We start from the raw sequence: 16,896 nt of genomic DNA on the forward strand, positions 1-16,896 counted from the left end.
GGAGTTTATACAAAGATGACTAAAGGTCACGTGAAGCTCTGGGAAGCAAAGTGGGAATCATCTGTCGTAGGATCTCTTTCTTAGAACCTCAAGTGAGATGTCCTTATATATTACTCACAATCTCCTGTTTAAAGCTTAGTTCCCTGGAATTTTAAGCACTATTGCTCCTCTAACCCGAGTCCAGAGAATTTAAAGGGCAAGCATGGTGGTGCATGCCAGTAATCCCAGTACTTGAGAGGCTAAGAGGGGAAGAACACAGGTTTGAGGACAGCCTCAGCAACTGGGTGAGACCCTGTTTCAAAGACAAAATACGAAGGGCTGAGAATGTAGCTCAGTGGTGGAGTACCTCTGGGTTGAATCCCTAGTACCAGGAAAAAAAGGAATTAAAAGGAGTATCCAGGCTTGGTGGTGCACACCTGTAATCTCAGCTACTTGGAATGCTGATGTCGGAGGATAAGTTCAAGGTCTACCTTAGTACAAAGGAAAAGCACATCTCAACAAAAAACTAAAAAGAGCCAGCGTGGTGGCACATGCTGGTAATCCCAGCATTTGGGAAGCTGAGACAGGATTGCGGTTCGTGGATAACCTCAGGTACTTAGGCCCTTTGCAACTTAGTGAGACTCTTGTTTCAAAATAAAGAATAAAAATAGGGCTGGGGGTGTAGCTCAGGTAGAATGCCCCTGGGTTCCAACCCCAGTACCGCAAAAAAATAAAGGGAATAGGGATGTAGCTTAGGGTTAGAATGTCTGAATCCTTAGTACCAGGAAGAAAAATAAATTTAAAGTACAAACTTTTAAAATAATCCTTTGAGTTTTTTTGGTTTTGAGTTTTGTTGTGTCTCATCTTTCCATGTACTGAGATTGCAAAAGTGTACCATCACACCCAGCTTGTGGGTGTGGGTGGGTGTGGGGCGGGTGAGTGAGTTACTGGAAATTGAACCCAGGGGCACTGCCTCTGAGCTATACCCTCATCCCTATTTAATTTTAATTTTGAATTGGTCTAGATAAGTTGCCTCATACAGCCCTTGAATCTGCAATCCTCCTGTCTTAGCTTCCCAAATATGGGGATAACAGGTTTGTACCAAGTGCCTAACTTCCCTTACATGTTTGACACAGGACTTGAGAGAATGCTGGGATTACAAGTGTGCGCCACCACGCCTGGCTTCTGTTTTTTTTTTTAAGTGATATCGGACAGAACCTTGTACACAATAACCAAGCAAGTATTGTGCCACCTAGATTTTTTTTTCTTCTTTTTTTTTTTTTTTTTTTTTTTTTTTTGCGGTACTGGGGATGGAACCTTAGAAGCACTGTACCTCCGAACGACACCCCCAGCCCTATTTTTTAGTCCTATTTTATTTTATTTTTTTGTGGTACTGGGGATAGAACCCAGGGGCCTTCTACCTCCCCTAACCTATTTTATATTTTATTTGGAAACAGGGTCTCACTAAGTTGCATGCCTGTGATCCCCACACTTGGGAGGCTGAGACGGGAGGATCGCGCAGGTTCGAAGCCAGCCTCAGCTTCTTAGGCTCTCAACAACTTAGTGAGACCCTGTTTCCAAATAAAATATAAAATAGGGTTGGGAGTATAGCCTGGAGGTAGAAAAGCCCCTGGGTTCCACCCCAGTACCACAAAAAATAAATAAAATAAAGAATAAAAAACAGGGTAATGGGTGTAGCTCAGAGGTCGAATGCCCCTGGGTTCCATTCCCAGACCCACAAAAAAAAAATTTGTTCCATTTGATAGATACGGAATGATTCTTCAGCCTGCTTAACCTTGGTGTTGTGAGTACAGGCCCTGCTGCATGCTGTCAAGTGGCGCTGGTGTCCTCAGGACTTGGCTCAGGTTTTGCACTGAGGGCTGCGGAGAGGAGTGGTGCTCTGTCCAGTTGCATTGGATCAGGCAGTCACACGCCTTGTAAGTTCTCCAACACTGGTGAAGTCGCTTCACTGCACTATGAAGTTACTATTTACAAAGAAGTGCTTTGAGATTGTAAATATCCTACTCATCAAACTTTTACTCCATAGATTCAGTATCTATCACTAATGTGGCTGAGTTACTACTGTGATGGTTGCCAGATAGAGATTTCTAGTACCCTCTATCTTTTGGCTGACATTCTAGTGTAAGGAAAGTTTTTCTGTTTCCCCTTCCCTTTTTTTTTTTTTTTTTTTTTCCTCAGTATGGACTGATAGTTCTGTTTTATCCAATTATTTTTTGTTGTTGGTTTTTTTTTTGGTTTTTTTTTTTTTTGTGGTACTGGGGTGAAACCCAGAGGCTTTCTACCTCTGGGCTATACTCCCAGACCTATTTTTATATTGTATTTGGAAACAGGGAAACAGGGTCTCACTAAGTTGCTGAGAGCCTCACTAAGTATCTGAGGCTGGCTTCAAACCTGTGTGATCCTCCTGTCTCAGCCTCCCAAGTGCGGGGATTACAAGCGTGCGCCACCACGCCCAGCTTTATCCAATTATTTTGTTCTGTTGCATTGGGGAGGTTGGGATTTTGGGCCTTCTACCTCCAAGATAGCTATACCTAGACCGACCCCCCCCCTTTTTTTTGGCGGGGGGAGTTACTGGGGGTTGAGCCCAGGGGCATTCTCCCTCCAAGCTATACTCTCAATATTTTATTTTTAATCTTAAAATGGGCTCTCCCTGTGTTTCTGAAGGTCTCCCTAAATTCCTGAGGCTGGCCTCAAACCTGAATACTAGGATTACAGGACTGTAGCTCAGCAGTAGGACTTTTTTTTTTTTTTTTTTTTTTTTTTGTGGTATTGGGGATGGAACCCAAGGCCTTTCTACCTCCAAGCTGTACACCCCGCCCTGTTTTGTTTTAAAACATGGAAGCTGGGCATGATTGCACACGCTTGTAATCCCAGCATTTGAGAGGCTGAGAGAAAAGGATTGTGATTTGGGAAAGCCTCAGCTACTTAGTGAGGGCCTTTGCAACTCAGTGAGACGCTGCTTCTAAATAAAGATTAAAAAGGGGGTGGGGGGTGTAGCTCAGAGGTAGAATGCCCCTGGGTTCCATCCCCAGTACCGCGCAAAAAGAAAAAAAGAAAAAAAACAGGGTCTCACTAAGTTATGGAGGGTCTCACAAGTTGCTGAGGCTGGCCATGAACCTGCAATCCTCCTGTCTCTGTCTCTCAGCCCTCAGCCTCCCAAATACTGGGATTACAAGAGTGTGCCACCACACCTGGCTCCCCCCCCCCACCCCCGCTTCAGGTCTGTGGATAGAACCCAGGGGCATTCGACCTCCGAGCTACACCCCCTGCCCTATTTTTTATTCTTTATTTTGAAACAGGGTCTCACTAAGTAGGTGAGGCTGGCTGCGATCCTCTAGTCTCAGCCTCCCAAATGCTGGGATTACAAGCATGTGCCACCATTCCCGGCTCTATTTTATGTATTTTTATTTATTTATTTTGGTTCTAAGGATTGAACCCAGAAGCATTCTACCTTGGAGCTACATCCCCAGCTCTATTTTATTAATTATTTTGAAATGGCCTCACTAAATTGCTGAGGCTAGCCTTGTACTATAATCCTCCCATCTCAGCCTCGGGCAAATGCCACGGCACCTGACTAACCTCTATATTAATATATGTTGAAAACTCAGTTTAAATCAATACCTTTAATTCCAGTCTACTGCCACAAGAGTTATAGTTCTCTCCCTTTCTGTATTCAGAACTCACTTCTCTAACAATAAAAGAACCTGGCTTCTATGATCCTCAGTATACTTCTCTGCAGGGTCAGCTCTCTTGTGATTCGCCAATCTTTTGCCACCTCCCTGTGCCCTCTTTGCTTCCCCCAGGCTCCGACATCCCCACACCGCCATCACTCCCTCCATGCCTGCCTTTGCCACCACCCTAGGCCCAGTGCCCACATCCACCTTGCTCAGCTCCACTAAAAGGTTTTAAAACAGGAAGAAGGAGCATAGCGGTGCAGGCTTTTAATCTCAGTACTTGAGAGACTGAGACAAGAGGATTGCAGATTTGTGGCCAGCCTCAGCAACTTACTGAGACCTTGTTTCAAAATAAAGAATAAAAAATAAAGGGGCTGGGAGTGTAGCCCAGAGGTAGAATGCCCTTGTGTTCAATCCCCACTGCCCCCCTCCAAAAAAAAAAGAGTAGGGCTGGGGATGTAGCTCAGAGGTGGTTCAATCCCCAGCACCACAAAATTAATAAAAAAGAAGGGTACAGCCGGGCATGGTGGCGCACGCTTGTAATCCCCGTGCTTGGGAGGCTGAGACAGGAGGATCACACGGGTTCAAAGCCAGCCTCAGCTACTTAGTGAGGCTCTCAGCAACTTAGTGAGACCCTGTTTCCAAATAAAATATAAAAATAGGTCTGGGAATATAGCCCGGAGGTAGAAAGCCCCTGGGTTCCACCCCCAGAACCACCAAAGAAAGAGAGAGAGAGAGAGAGAGAGAACTCTCATTTTTTCTATTACTGAATTACCTTGAAACTGGAAAAGACGATCATAAAAATGGTATTTATCTTTTAAAATGAAGTCTATGATCTGCTAGAGACCATGGCATCTCTAAAGTGTTTCAGAGCAACAAGAAGTTTTATTCCCTCTTCTGGCACCTGGCTCAGGCTTTGGGCTTAGGTAGACGAGGTACGCCCTCCTGCCTCTGCTCCCTCTGTGCCCGCCAGCCTCCAAGCTCTCCGGCCTTTGAGGGGCTCCACACAGTGTCTCAGCTCAGCATCAGTAATGGTGGGCAGAGGACAGTCGTACATGTTTAGAGGGGATATCAGGATGACCTCAGCGCCACTGGAAAGAGCATACTGGCCGAGCTGTGAGTCTGCCGCCCACGTGTGTGCGCAGGCACGGATGGCTACGGATGGAAGGCAGGCAGGCAAGCCTCCATTACTAAGCTGCATTCCCAGGCCTCCCAGATTGTTTGTATGGGGTGGGGGATATTGCAGATTGAACCCAGGCGCATTCGACCTCTGAGCTATACCCCCAACCCTATTTTGAAAAAGTCTTACTGGGTATGGTAGTGCACTCCTGTAATCCAGTTGTGAGGCTGAGACAGGAGGATGCAGGCTTCAGAACAACCTCAGCAAGTAGTGAGACTTCTCATTAACCTAGTGAGACCCTGTTTCAAAACAAAAATTAAAAATTGGGCTGGGGATGTAGTTCATTGTTAAAAAGCCCCCTTGATTCCATCTCCAGTAACCAAAAAAGAAACAGGGTCTTAGTAAATTTCTGAGGCTGGCCTTGAACCTGTGATCCTCCTGTCTTAGCCTCCCATGTACTGGGACTACAGATGTGCTCGACCACGCCCCACCCTCCCAGCATTTTTAGAGTAAGGGCTGTGTTGAGCTGGGAAGGCAGCTCCAGGTGTGAAGTTGCTCAGGAAGTCACGTGGTTTAGATGCAAGTCTCCTAGGGAAGTGTTTCTGAACACTTCCTAAGTGAAATGGTGGCAGTTTGGCTGAAGAGATAACCTCAAAGTCTGAAAAATGAGAGAAGGTTTCCTTTGAGATGGTGCAGTGGAATCACTGGGCTGAGGCCGCCCGTGTTCACGAAGGCCAGGCCCAGAGTGCAGGGGTGACCCCAGTCACCCCGAGAACGGCTTCCACACCAGAAAGGTCTGTGTCTCCTGGTCCCCCATGGCTCCCAAGCCTCACCCCCAGTCATGCTCAGTGGGCCTCCTACCTCCGCTCCTGGGGAAAACTGGGAAATTGAGGCCTCAGAAACTTAGTAGGGAAAGGAAAACCTAATATCACTGGGCAGCCTACTTTCCTGTAATTGATCCCTATCTTCGCTTGAACACTACTTGAGTAAAGTGGGGAGTTCGCGGTGGCTTAAAAGATGAGCTCAGGACAAACAGTCGCTTTCACTCTGCTCACAGAGGCCTGTTCTTTGGTTTGTGGCCGCAGCTGCTATTTCCAGAGCCTGGCTGGCTGCATCGAGGCCTCGCAAGGTTTATATGCGACTCACTCTGGTCTGTAGGTTACAAACTGGAACCGTGGTGAAGAGGCAGGGGAAGCGCTGGTGTGAGTTTCCCAGGTAAAAACACTCACGGTGTATCACGGCTGCTGCTTTTATTGCAGTAAATGTTTCCATTTGTGGCTAGACATTTTCTCGGCTGCAGTCAGTGGAATACATCGCCCAACCACGTTTTGGGACAAATAGCCATAGTCTGATGACATGATCCATGCGGAGGCCCCGAGACACAGAGCCAGTAGCCTGACAAAGGCACAAGCTTGATGTGTGCATCCCGAGGCAAGCCCCAAATTACATTCATTCATGCTTTCTCCATCTTACTTTCTGTGAGTCTCAATGTCTCCATTAAGATTTAAAACAGGCCGGGCGTGGTGGCGCACGCTTGTAATCCCCGCGCTTGGGAGGCTGAGACAGAAGGATCGCGCAGGTTCGAAGCCAGCCGCGCGCGCTGGCTTAGGAGACCCTGTTTCCAAATAAAAATGTAAAAATAGGTCTGGGAGTGTAGCCCGGAGGTAGAAGGGCTTCCAGGAACCCCAGTACCACCAAAAAAAAAAAAAAAAAAGATTTAAAATAGGCCGGGCGTGGTGGTACAAACTTGTAATCCCAGCATTCAGGAGGCTGAAACAGGAGTATCGGGGTTGGAGGACAGTCTCAGCTACTTAGTAAGGCCCTTTGAGACCCTGTTTCAAAAATAAAAAGACTCGATCTCCACCAGAGCTACTTAGTGATGCCCTCCGCAATTTAGTGAGACCCTGCTTCAAAATAAAGAGTAAAAAAGAGAGCTGGGGGTGTAGCTTGGAGGTAGAATGCCCCTCAATCCACAAAACTATACACACAAAAAAAAACAGTAAATCTTGTGAGTAAGGCTGACCCTCAGTAGCGCTCAAGTCCTGAGTCCCTTGGGGTAGCATATGCATTCTAAATATGTAGTGGGTAGCAGAGCACCTGGCTCGTGGCTGGTACACAGTAGTGGAGCTGAGGTCGCATCCACATGGACGTCTTCTAGGCTGAAGGGACAGTTCATGCCAAGGCCTGAGGGTCACAGAGGAGGAGAAGCAGCCAGCCCAACCCACGAGAGTCAGGTTAACAAAGCAGGATTACTGCAGGGCGGGGGGGGGGGGGGGGGGGGCTTGTAATCCCTGCTCTTGGGAGGCTGAGACAGGAGGATCGCATGGGTTCGAAACCAGCCTCAGCAACTTAGTGAGGCTTTCAGCAACTTACTGAGACCCTGTTTCCAAATAAAATATAAAAAAGGTCTGGGAGTATAGTCTGGAGGTAGAAACTCTGGGTTCCACCCCCAGTACCACAAAAAAAAAAAAAAAGCAGGATTACTGATCTGCCATCTGAAAGGTGGGGTTTGAAGCTACCCCCAGCAATTTAGTGAGGCTCTCAGTGACTTAGCAAGACCATTTCAGACTTAAAATAGGATGGGGATGTAGCTCAAAGTTCAAAGGTAGAAGGCCCCTGGGTTCAATCCCCAGCATACAAAATAAAAGAATTAACCAAGCCGGGTGTGGTGGCGCAGGTTTGTAATCCCAACATTTGGGAGGCTGAGATGGGAGGATTATGATTCGCAGACAGCTTCGGCTACTTAGGCCCTTTGTAGCCCAGTGAGACCCTGTTTCAAAAATAAAGAATAAAAAGTAGGGCTGGGGGTATAGCTCAGAATTAGAATGCCCCTGGGTTCCATCCCCAGTACTGGGAAAAAAAAAATTCACCAGAGCAGCTCAGTGTCAGAAGCCCTTGGTTCTATCCTTAGTACCACAGAGAAAGAGTAGACCAGAGCCAGGGTGTCCGATGGCACTAAATGTGAAGCCCAGGTCCCTCATCTGTACCAGCCACACCACTGCTGAACAGATGCACCTGCACCAACACTAACTAGCATTTGTGATCGTAAGACAATTTAAAATGTTTTTCATACGTTGACCCCATAGTGCGTCCTGTGACCATCATCTGGGTTGCTCCTCCTCTCCATCTGCCTTCTGGGCTGCCCTACCTCCTCCTGTCTTCTCAAGCCCTGGGCCTCCCCTTGTTCCTGGAAGCCCATCAGTCCCTGACCCCAACCAGCGTCCCTGCACCTCGGCCCTCTCCAGGGAACCTCCACGCTGCACTGTTCTTTGTTATCTGTTCCTGTCCCCCGAGCCTCTGGGCCATCATGAGCTCCTGGAGCAAAGGCCTGTACCTTGGCTGACAGTTCCAGCCTCTGTGCTTAGAATGCTGTGTGGCATGCAGCGGGGCCTCAGTAAATATTTAGTAGGTGGGTGAGTGCTTAGACTGTCACCTGGGAGCTGGGCACCTAGAGAGTGCCCAGCACCAAAGAGGGAAAGCCACGCCGGTGCGTTTCCAACAGGTGTCTCAAAAGCCAGAGACGCCTGTGCAAGAGGGCGCCCAGCCAGCCAGGCTGCCCGCCACTGGAGCAAGAGGGGTTGATGGTTCCGAGGTGCAAGAATAATTCTAGGCCCCAGAAGAGAGGAGGAGCGATGCAGTTGGAAGCCCTCAGTGCCGCCAGGAATTCCCAAGCCTCCATCATGAGCCCAGGGTCTCCTGAGCCTTCAACTGGTTGATCCAATATGTCCTATACTTCTCTCCCCTGGAAGGCCCCGGGGCACCTCAAGTTCAATCTGTCCCAAGCAACCCGTAAGCGCAGATGGGTGGACATCCTGGACTCACCGCCTTTTTTCTCTGTGCCATCTCCCCCAAGTTTGAGGCCTTCCGAGGCCCAGTTTTCCTCCACTGGCAACTGGGGGAGGGGACAATAGCGGAGACATTGTCCGCAGCGCCAACCCCTTGCAGAGGACAGCTCTGAATGCCAGGCTGAGGACGGTTCCGCGTTCGTGTTAAATGTACCATCATGGGCTGTGTATTTAGCAGCTATGAGTAGGTGGCTGTCCCTTGGGAGAGCCTGGAGAGAACTGTGTTAGTGAGCTAGCCTAGTAAGACATATTAGAAGGCAGTGTTAGCACTAATCTGCATTTCTTTTTTTTTTTTTTTTTTCCCGTGGTATGGAGGAGGGAACTCGGGGGCATTCTACCGCAGAGCTACACCCCAGCCCTATTTTTTATTCCTTATTTTGAAACAGTCTCACTGAGCTGCAAAGGGCCTCACTAAATAGTAGCTGAGGCTGTTGGCAAACTGCAGTCCTCCTGTCTTCGGCTCCCGAATGCTGGGATTACAAGCCTGTGCCATCATGCCTGGCAAATCTGCATTTCTTCACACTTCAAGGCAGTCCGGTTATTGCGCTCAGGCAAGGTCAGCAGCTCTATGAGACGTAGGGCTCGCTGTGCTTTTTAGGGACCCTGGAAATTGTTTTAATTTATTTTCTTTTTTTTTTTTTTTTTTTTTTTTTTTTTGATGGTACTGGGGCTCCTGGAAGCCCTTCTACCTCCAGGCTACACTCCCAGACCTATTTTTACATTTTTATTTGGAAACAGGGTCTCCTAAGCCAGCGCGCGCGGCTGGCTTCGAACCTGCGCGATCCTCCTGTCTCTGCCTCCCAAGCGCGGGGATTACAAGCGTGCGCCACCACGCCCAGCTATTAATTTATTTTCTTTTTACTTTTTGCAGTACTGAGTATTGAACCCAGGAACATTCTACCTCTGAGCTATACCCTAGCCTTGTTTTTTTTTTTTTTTCTCCTTTATTAGGACAGGGATTTGCTAACTACTCACTAAGTAGTTGAGTCCTACTGTTTCAGCCTCCCAAGTACGAGGATTACAAGGAGCCACCATGCTTTATTCTTTGTTTTGTTGTTTTGTTTTTTTCAGTGCTGGATCTGAACCCATGGCCTTGTGCTTGCTGGGCAAACACTTTACAACTGAGCTACATCCCCCAGCCCAGCTTTATTTTTTATTTATTTTTTTGTGTGTGTAGGTCTGGGGGTGGAACCCAGGGGCATTTGACCTCTGAGCTACACTCCCTGCCCTATTTTTTATTCTTTATTTTGAAACAGGGTCTCATTGAGTTGCAGAGAGCCTCACTAAGTAGCTGAGGCTGTCCTCGAACATCAATCATCCGGTATCAGCCTCCCAAATGCTGGGATTACAAACGTGCGCCACCACCCAGTGGCTTTATTCTTTATTTTAAAACAAAGTCTTGCGGGGCGTGGTGGCTCATGCTTGTAATCCCCAAGAGGCGGAGACAGGAGGAATCGTTCAGGCTCGAAGCCAGCCACAGTGGCTTAAGAGACCCTGTTTCCAAATAAAAATATAAAATAGGTCTGGGAGTGTAGCCCAGAGGTAGAAGGGCTTCCAGGAACCCCAGTACCACCAAAAAAAATTAAAAGTCTCACTAAGTTGCTGTGGCTGGTTGCCAAAACTGCACTCTTCCTGTCTCAGCCTCCCAAGTACTGAGATTACAAGTGTGTGCCACCATGCCTGGCTGATTTATTTTAAAATGAAGAATTGGGGGTATATAGCTCAGTGGTAGAGCATGTATTTAGCATGTGAGCCCTGAATTCAAAATATTTTGGGTAGTGGGTCTGGGAACCCAGGGGCATTCCACCACCGAGCTACACTCCCTGCCCTATTTTTTATTCTTTATTTTGAAACAGGGTCTCATTGAGTTGCAGAGAGCCTCACTAAGTAGCTGAGGCTGGCCACGAACCACAATCCTCCAGTCAGCCTCCCAAACCCTGAATTCAATTTGCAACATAAAGTAAAAATGAATGATAAGGAATGTTACAGTGAATCTAGACTGGATGATGGGTTTTTGTTTTTTGGGGGGTTTTGGTTTTGAAGGGGATTTTGTAGTACTGAGTTGAACCCAGAGGCATTCTTCCTCCAAGCTATACCAGCCGTGTGTGTGTGTGTGTGTGTGTGTGTGTGTGTGTGTGTGTGTGTGTGTGTGTGTGTGTGTTGCTGTACTGGGGATTGAACCTAAGGGCATTCTACCAGCTATACCCCCAATTTTTTTTTTTTTTGGCAGGTCTGGGGATGGAACCCAGGGCCATTCTACCTCCAAGCTACCCCTGCACTATTTTTATTCTTTATTTCGAAACAAGATCTCACTAAGTTGCAGAGGGCCTCACTGAATAGCTGAGGCTGTCTGCGAACCAGGATCCTCTGGTCTCAGCCTCCCGAATGCTGGGATTATAAGCGTGCGCCACCACGCCTGACTGTTATTCTCTATTTTGAAACAGGGTCTCACTGTGTTGCAGAGGGCCTCACTAAGTAGTAGCTGAGGCTGTTCACAAACCGCGATCCTCCTATCTCAGCCTCCCAAATGCTGGGCTTACAAATGTGCACCACCATGCCTGGCCTGGTTTGTTTTGTTTTGAAACAGGATCTTGCTATAGGATGTTAAGAATTTTGCTACATTGTTGAGTTTAATTTTTATTCTGATACAAGATCTTGCTAAATTACTGAGGGTCTCTCTAAATTGCCCAGGCTGGCCTTTAACCTGGGATCCTCCTGCCTAAGCCTCCCGGTACTGGAATTCAGACGCGTGCCACCATACCCAACTTAGATTTTATTTTTGCTTGTTTTGGGATGCTGAGGATGGTACCCAGGCCTTCCTGCATGCTAGGCAAGTGCTCTACCACTGAGCTATATCCTCAGCCCTGTTTAGGCTTTTTTTTAAATAACAACACAGTTGTAAAATCTAATTTTAATACTTTCACTAACGGAGGGAAGGGCCCGGGGTCACAGCATGATGATACTGTCTTTTGGCAGCTGAGGGCAGAGTTGATGGAGGTCCATGTGGGCGAACAGTTCACCCTCCACTCTCCTCTGCCCAACTCCCACTCTCCTCTCACCAACTTGGCAGACAGTGCAAAGTCTCTGGCACGTCTGTGGGGATGGCCGGCATCAGCGAGCAGTATCTGTGGAGGGGGCTTCGGGTGGTACCCTCAGGGCAGTGAGAAACCTTTGTATTTATTCTTGCTAAATCATTTCCATCTATTTGTTTCTCAGTATTTTAAGTAGCATCTGCCAGGCAGGGGGTGCATAGCCATATCCTAGTACTTGGGAGGCTGAGACAGGAGGATCCCAGGTTCACAGCCAGCCTCAGCAACTTAGTGAGACCCTGTTTCCAAATAAAAATATAATAGGATTTAGCCAGGCATGGTGGTGCGCATTTGTGATCCCAGCAGCCAGGAGGCTGAGACAGGAGGATCTGGGTTCACAGACAGCCTCAGTTGATTAGTGAGGCCCTTTGCAACTCAATGAGACCCTGTTTCAAAGTAAAGAATAAAAAATAGGGCTGGGGGTGTAGCTCGGAGGTAGAATGGCCCTGGGCTCCATCCCCAGTACTGCAAAAAAAAAAAAAAAAAAAAAAACCTGAAAAATAAAAACGTGACCCCCTGGAAAGAGAATTCCAGATAACAAAAGGTGGATCTGGGGCAGGGAACAGAGAGCAGCTCGGGAGGCACAAGGACGTTCTGCTGGTGCCAGCAAGACAGAATGGATGATGCCGAGGTACACAGGGACCAAAGGGCGGGGACAGAATGGGGACATGCCGAAGAACCAGCACAGCAGCTAGGATGGAGAGACATGAGTCTGCGGGGGCGCGAGGAACCTGGAGGCCTCTGGCTCTCCCCATGGGTGTGGACGCAGAATCAGGGCTTCGATCAGGAGAGAGAAGAGACTCAAGTGAGCATTGGGTCTCGTCTCCCTTGTCCTTCAGCAGAGTCCCCAGCAGCCTCGAGTCTTGAGCGTTTCAGAAGGGGCTCACCTGCACAAAGCTGCAGCGGAGGCCGTGACACCAGGAGTCTCAGACCCCCAGTGAAGTGCAGGAGAAGAGTGCTCAGGCTCAGAGACCCCGGGACAGAGCTGAAAGTGGGTGTCAGCAGGACGGGGTGGAGGGAGTTTTCTGGGGTTTTTTTTTTTTTGCAACACTGAAGATTGAACCCAGGGGTATTCTACTGTTAAAACTGCACTCCCTGCCCTATTTTTTTTTTTTTTCAGTACTGGGGGTGGAACCCAGGGGCATTCAACCTCGCCCAATTTTTTATTCTTTATTTTGAAACAGGGTCTCATTGAGTTGCAAAGGGGCTCACTAAGTTACTGAGGCTGGCTGCAAACCACAATCTTCCTATCTCAGCCTCCTAAATACTGGGATTACAATAATGCTCCACCACGCTCGACCCTATTTTTTTTTTTAATTAATTGAAACAGAGTCTCGCTAGATTGATGAGAGTCTCACTGCTTGCTGAGGCTGTCCTCAAACCTGTGATCCTCCTTTCTCAGCCTCCCAAATACTGGAACTACAGGCATGCACCACCATGCCTGGCCACAGACTTTTTTTTATTAATTAATTAATTTGTGCGTGTGTGTGTGTGTTGCTGAGGACTGAACCCAGGGGCATTCTGCCTCCAAGTTATACCCCCAGCCTGATTTTTTATTGTTTATTTTGAAACAGGGTCTCACTAAGTTGTGAGGTCTCACTTAGTAGCTGTGGCTGTCTGCGAACCTGAGATCCTCCTGTCTCAGCCTCCCAAGTACTGGGATCACAAATGTTTGCCACCATACCCGACTTGATGTTTTTATTTTTTAGTGTTGAAGATTGAACCCAGGGGCAGTCTACCTCCAAGCTACACCCCTAGCTTGATTTTATTTCTTATTTGGAAACAGGGTCTCACTAGGTTGCTAAGAGCCTCGCTAAATTGCCAAGGCTGGCTTTGAACGTGCCATCGATCCTTCCCTCTCAGCCTCCCAAGTACTGGGAACTACCCGCACGCACCACCATAGCTGGCTAAGAGTCTTGGCTAAGTTGCTGCAGTTCTTCACTGATCCTGATCCTCCTATCTCAGCCTCCCAAGAGCTAAATTACAGGTGTGCACCACCTTGCTGATTTTGAATGTTTTAGAAATGAGTGCCTGGAGCCAGGCGTGGTGGCACAAGCTTGTAATCCCAATACTTGGGAGGCTGAGACAAGAGGATTCCCGGTTTGCAACCAGCCTCAGCTACTTAGCGAGAGAGACACTCTGTAATTTAGTGAGACCCTGTTTCCAATAAGGAATAAAGAACATGGCTAGGGGTATAGCTCGGAGGTAGAACGTCCCTCAGTTCAATCCTCAGTACTGCAATAAATAAATGTCAATAAATGAGCATTTGGGTGTCTGTCTGCAGACCGGTACCTTCCTGTGGAAGAGGAGGTGACAGTTAGCAGGGGAGAGAGGTGCAGGCTGCGCCCTGGGGAGGCAGTGGCCCAGAGGCTGAGCCTTCCTGAAGCGGGCATTCCTGTCCTGTGACTTCATCCTCTCCACACAGTTGGATCTGAGGCTGTCCAGCCGCGGGGGCAGGAGGGCAAAGGGAAGTTCAGGCAGATGTTGCTGGTTGGGACATAGGGCCAAGAGAACTGGTGGAATTTGTTGTTTTCTGTTTAAGATCTGAAAGAAGATTGTATATCTGCTTAGGGAAAAAGAGATAGCCTTACACCTCTGGGCCTCAGTTTCTTCATCTGTAACATGAGGAGACTGAAGTGGGAGGCTTCAAAGGATCCTTAGTGTCCCTTGCTAAGTGACCGGGAAGCAGGGTGTCCTCTGAAGAGCACATGTTTAGGTTGAGTAAGGATTAAGGGCTGGTGAACCACAGAGGTAGAGCGCTTGCCTAGCATGTACGGGTCTCTGGGTTCAATTCCCAGCACAAAATGAATAAGTAAATGATAGGTAGATGTGGTGTTGCCCACTTGTAATCCTAGTACTCCAAGGCGTTCTTTGTCTTTTTTGGAACCGGGGATCAAACCCAGAGTGCATAATCCTAGCACTTCAGAGGCTGGGACTGGAGGGGTTGCAGGCTTGAGGCCAGCCTCAGCAACTTAGCAAGACCCTATCTCAAAATAAAAAATAAATCTGGGTGTGATGGCACTTGTGTGTAATCTCAGAACTTGGGAGGCTGAGTGAGACAGGAGGATCACAGGTTTGAGGACAGTCTCAGCAATGTAGCAAGACTGTCAGCAACCTAGTGAAACCCTGTTTCAAAAGAAAAAAGTAGAAGAGCTAGTAGTATAACCTGGAGGTAGAATGCCCCTGGGTTCAATCACCAGGATGACCAAAAAAACAAGAACTGGAGATGTGGCTCAGAGGTGGAGCCCTTAATGGGAATTAATAAACGGCACGGTAGAGCACACCTGTTATCCCACTGAGGAGCTAGAAAGGAAATAGGCAGATAGGGAAAAGGCCTTGGTAGAAAAAGTTAATTTCCTGAGTTTCCTGGGGGGCAACAAATGCCTGAAACGCCAAAGGCTCAGAGATAAGAATGCCAGACCTTCACAAAGCCATCCTGAGTTTCCTAATCAACAAACCCACCCAGCAAGTCTGGCATTCCTGAAAGGAGACCCTTCAAAGAACTTGCAAATGCCCTATGCAAATTCTCCTTGGAATCCCAAAAGTCACCCTAACCACAAATGGACTTGCAAGTGGTCAGGCATCAGCCAGTCAGATGGCAAAAGCGGGGGACTTTCCTGCTCAGGACCCCCTCCCCTTTTGGGGAGCTGTTCTCTCTCTCTCTCTCTCTCTCTCTCTCTCTCACTCTCTCTCTCTCTCCCCCTCCCTCCCTCCCTCCCTCCCTCTCTCTCTCTCTCTCCCCCTCTCTCTTTCTCTCTCCCTCTCTCCCTCCCTCTCTCCCTCTCCCTCTCTCCCCCTCTCCCCCTCCCCCTCTCCCTCTCTCCCTCTCCCCCTCTCCCTCTCCCCCTCTCCCTCTCCCTCTCTCCCTCTCTCCCTCTCTCCCTCTCCCTCTCTCCCTCTCCCTCTCTCCCTCTCTCCCTCTTTCCCTCTCTCCCTCTCCCTCTCTCCCTCTCTCCCTCTTTCCCTCTTTCCCTCTCCCCCTCTCCCTCTTTCCCTCTCTCCCTTTCCCTCTCTCTCTCTCTTTCTCCCTCTCCCTCTCCCTCTCTCCCCCTCTCCCCCTCTCCCTCTCTCTCTCTCCCTCTCCCTCTCTCCCTCTCTCCCTCTCCCTCCCTCTCTCCCTCCCTCTCCCTCCCTCTCCCTCCCTCTCTCCCCTCTCCCCTCTCCCCCTCCCCCTCTCTCTTCTCTCTCTCCTCTCTCGCAGGTCGTGTTGGCCCTGAGAGAAGGCAGAGTGCATCTGAGGGCACGTGGCTCAGGGGACTCTCAAGTAGTGACCTGAAGGCCTCTGCTGGACATCATGGCTGACCAGGCCCCTAGGGGTGACCTGTACCTCTTTTCTGGCAGATCGCGTGGACTCTGGGAGAAAGTAGTTTGCAACTGATGGGCACTTGGCTCGGGCGACACTCGGGTAGTGACCCTGAAGGCAGCTACTGGACCCCGGAGTTCCGACCGCCCCTATGGGGTGTTCAGCCACTTTTCTCTCTTCCCTTCTGGCAGATCGCATGGGCTCCGGAAGAAAGCAGCCTGCACCTGAAGGCAATTCGACTTGGGCTACTCTCAAGTATTGTCCTGAAGGCAGCTGCTGGACCCAGAGTTCCAGCCCCTTTGGGGTGTTCAGCCACCCTTGCCCCATTCCCTGCTGCTTCCAATAAACCTTTTACTCCCCTTCCTGAGGTCTGCGGGTGTCATTCTTCGCTCTCTGTAGACAAGAACTCGCCGGGGTTTTTTCGCAAGAAACCCTCGTTTCACCACTGCTTGCGAGGCTGAGGCAGGAGGTTCAAAAGTTTGAGGACAAGCTCAGCAACAAAATGATACTCCGCAGCCTAGTGAGACCCTGTTTCAAAAAAAATAAGGGATGTGGTTGTAGCCCGAAGGTAGCATGCCTCTGGTTTCAATCCCTAATACCATGTAAGGAAGGGAGGAAGAAGGAAGGAAGGAAGGGAAGGAGGGAGGGAGGGAGGGAGGGAGGGAGGGAGGGAGAAAGGAGCTCAATCCCCAGTACAAAAAAAAAAAAAAGTTAAGAACAGCTAGTAATCCAGGCGTGTTGGTGCACCTTGTAATCCCAGTACTTGGGAGGCTGAGACAGGGGATCCAGGTTCGCTGCCAGTATCAGCTACTTAGTGAGGCCCTCTGCAACTTAGTGAGACCCTGTTTCCAAATAAAGAATAAAA

The sequence above is a fragment of the Muscardinus avellanarius genome (assembly GCF_963383645.1).
Source record: "Muscardinus avellanarius genome assembly, chromosome: 16".
Lineage (NCBI taxonomy): Eukaryota > Metazoa > Chordata > Mammalia > Rodentia > Gliridae > Muscardinus > Muscardinus avellanarius.